This window comes from Octopus bimaculoides, chromosome 27 (genome assembly GCF_001194135.2).
Source record: "Octopus bimaculoides isolate UCB-OBI-ISO-001 chromosome 27, ASM119413v2, whole genome shotgun sequence".
NCBI lineage: Eukaryota > Metazoa > Mollusca > Cephalopoda > Octopoda > Octopodidae > Octopus > Octopus bimaculoides.
In genome coordinates, this window is record NC_069007.1 from 22,271,328 (window position 1) to 22,274,799 (window position 3,472).

Here is a 3,472-nt window from a genome sequence, read left to right on the forward strand (position 1 = left end):
AAAAGACACCATTTCGAGCGTGGCCGTTTTCGTGCGGGTGACACGTAAAAGCACCCACTACACTCTCTGAGTGGTTGGCGTTAGGAAGGGCATCCAGCTGTAGAAACTCTGCCAAATCGGACTGGAGCCTGGTGTTGCCATCCGGTTTCACCAGTCCTCAGTCAAATCGTCCAACCCATGCTAGCATGGAAAGCGGACGTTAAACGATGATGATGATGATGATGATATATATGGTGGACTTCTTTCAGTACTAAATCCACTCACAAGGCTTTGATCAGCCCAAGGTTATAGAAGAAGACACTTGTCCAAGATGCCATGCAGTGGGACTGAACCTGCAACCATGTGGCTGGGAAACAAGCTTCTTTTCACACAGCCACACTTGACTATATAGAAAATTATAGAATGTCAAAAAAAGTAGTGAAGCAAATAAAAATTGATTAAAAAATAGATTGGAAATGGAAGAGATTGAAAAACTGAGGTTGAAAAATAAAGCAAAATGGATTAATCATAAATTAGAAATGACCTGAGGTAAAGCAGAGGAAAATTGATTTTGAATAAAAGGAATTGGTGATCCTAGAACATTGAACTGTTAAAGAAAATAGTACAAAACAAGTGGGAGCTGGCGTGGATGGGTGTACAGTTATCTGCATATGAGCAGTGACAAGAGTTCTTTAGAAAGGAATTTACGAATGTTAACAGAGCTGGCTCTAAAGGCTTTATTGTTTTTTATTCAGCCAAAAGGGAAATGATGATGTGATGATATTATTGACTGCGTAATTAAATTTTATAGTCATAAAGCAACGACACACCACCCATTAGATTGTATTTACTTTGGTGTTGTAGCTGAGAGAATTTTATACGAGAATGCTACCACCATTGTCCCTGGTGAATTGTTGACTTTCCGACAGAATATACTACGATTCTTTGTTAGTCTTTCAAATCAAATGCTCGTGCGGTCTTCGTCTTGCGATATGCAGAACAATTTGGGATGACTAGAGTCGTTGGACCCAACCAACGTAAATTATACCACTTATCAAGCGATTCCCAAGTCTTTGTGATGAGAAAGATTTCGAAGAAATGATTCAGGAACGGTGCCACTTGACGGCTCAACGTTGTTCTTTCATCCCGTATAACGAGCCAGAAAAATTTTATTTTTGCTGTTTCACAAGAGAAATGTGGTGATGAGTACCGCTGTCCACTGTTGTGTCAATCTTCTTTCTTTGCCACACTCCTCTGCCATCGTCAGAAAGAATTGTCTCTGTTTTCCACAATATCAAAACTAAAAATCGAAATTGCTGGAAAACTTCTACGCTTAATGCTTTTATGAGTTGGAAAACTTTGTTAGGAAATCCCGGAGTCGGAGTCGGACGAACAACTTTGAACAAACATTATTTTTTTAAAAATTGGTACAACAGAGTCTCCTCATGAAGACGATTTTTCTTTTTGATGTCCAAACATTCAACGTTTCAATAAATGATTTCTAAATAAATAAAAAATGTATAAAAAGTTCGTTTTGACTGTATTTGGAGGCTTCAGTAAAATTGTGTACGTTTTGCGAAAAACCTTTTGGCAGAACAGCTTGGATCAGAACGGAGGGCAAATGGCTAATTCGTGATTGATAAAGCTTTATTGCAGCATTTGTGGGGCGCAAGAATAGCCCTTTCACAAAGCCAATCAGTTTTCAATGAAGTCAGTCGATAAATTAGGATACACGGAAGAGCAGAGAGGGGAACGGAGACGGAATGTAGTAGTGTCGATGGACTTTAGTCGACGACCATCGGCGATTTGGAGGAATTGGAAAGAAAATGGCGAAGAGGGGAAATTCCAGTTTGGAAAGAAATATTCCGTCAGAAAATCATGGAACCCAAGAAATAGAATATTTTGAAGTCTTTAACCCTTAAATGAACTTTTCCGTAATATTATTAACGTAACGACATATATTCAAGTATTAACATCATGAGCAAAACGATAAATAATACAAAGTCAAATGTTAAACTTAACATAGAAATAATTTAGAAATATGTCAAAAATGAATCTCAAGGAAACCTACCTTTCATTTCAAGTGCAAAGAGTGGAAAGCAAAACTTTACAATTTACTTACTGAAACAACTCTTTAGGTTTGTAAACATCACTGCAATAAAAATAGAAAGACAATAAGTGTGATAATGCTTTCGTTTTTCGTAAGTGATGCTCACGGTTGAAACTCTGCTGCAAACAATTTTGGTGAATGATGCACGTTTCATAGCGCGTAAGAATACAATAAAAACGAAGTACAACAAATGTGATTTGAATTACCTGCATTTTTTTTCTACAATTTAGATGAATAATGCTTTTTTAAAAATCGCCCAGCAATGCAATAAAAACTTCATTGAATAAGTTTGATTTGAACTACCTGCATTTTTTCTACAATTTAGATGAATAACGCACATTTTTTTAGCGCGCAGGAATACAATAAAAACGAAGTACATTAAGTGTGATTTGAACTACCTGCATTTTTTTCTACAAACAATTTTGGTGGATAATTCTTTTTTTTTTAATCGCCCAGGAATGCAATAAAAACGAAACTTTGGAGATGGTCATCTTTTGCCAATTAAACACACACAGACTACTTATTTGATTTTCTGTTTAGCTTTATTTGTTATTATTATTAGTTTATCTGTCAGAGTTCTTTCGTCACACATTCTGTGACCTCTTCACTGACTTTCTCTCCCATATGTTCCCTCTTGTCCTGTCTGTTCCATTTTGTCTACCTGTGCATGCATTTAAGTCTGTATCTGTGTGTGTGTGTCTATACTTTTATTAAAGCTGATGATGATGAAGATGATGACATTTTTATTAAAGCTGCAAAATTATCACAAAACCTGTTACTCGGAGTTTCACGTTCCCGTTTGTTGGAGAGTTGTGATGAAAAGTTTTCATCACAATTGTCCAGCGAATGGGAAACTCTGAGTAACAGCATTTGTGATAATTTTGCAGCTTTAATAAAAGCATATTGCTCTACCTTTGGCATTCAAGTACTATTTCCTTCCACCTTAGTTTGTATTTATGCGCTTACATGTATGCATGTATGTATATATACACACACACACACACACATATATATATATATATATATATGTATACCTCTATTTTTCTCTCTCTCTCTCTGTCTCACTATATATATATATATATATATATATCATCATCATCATCATCATCGTTTAACGTCCGCTTTCCATGCTAGCATGGGTTGGACGATTTGACTGAGGACTGGTGAAACCGGATGACAACACCAGGCTCCAGTCTAATTTGGCAGAGTTTCTACAGCTGGATGCCCTTCCTAACGCCAACCACTCAGAGAGTGTAGTGGGTGCTCTTACGTGTCACCCGCACGAAAACGGCCACGCTCGAAATGGTGTCTTTTATGTGCCACCCGCACAAGCCAGTCCAGGGGCACTGGCAACGATCTCGCTCGAAAATCCTACGGGAGCCA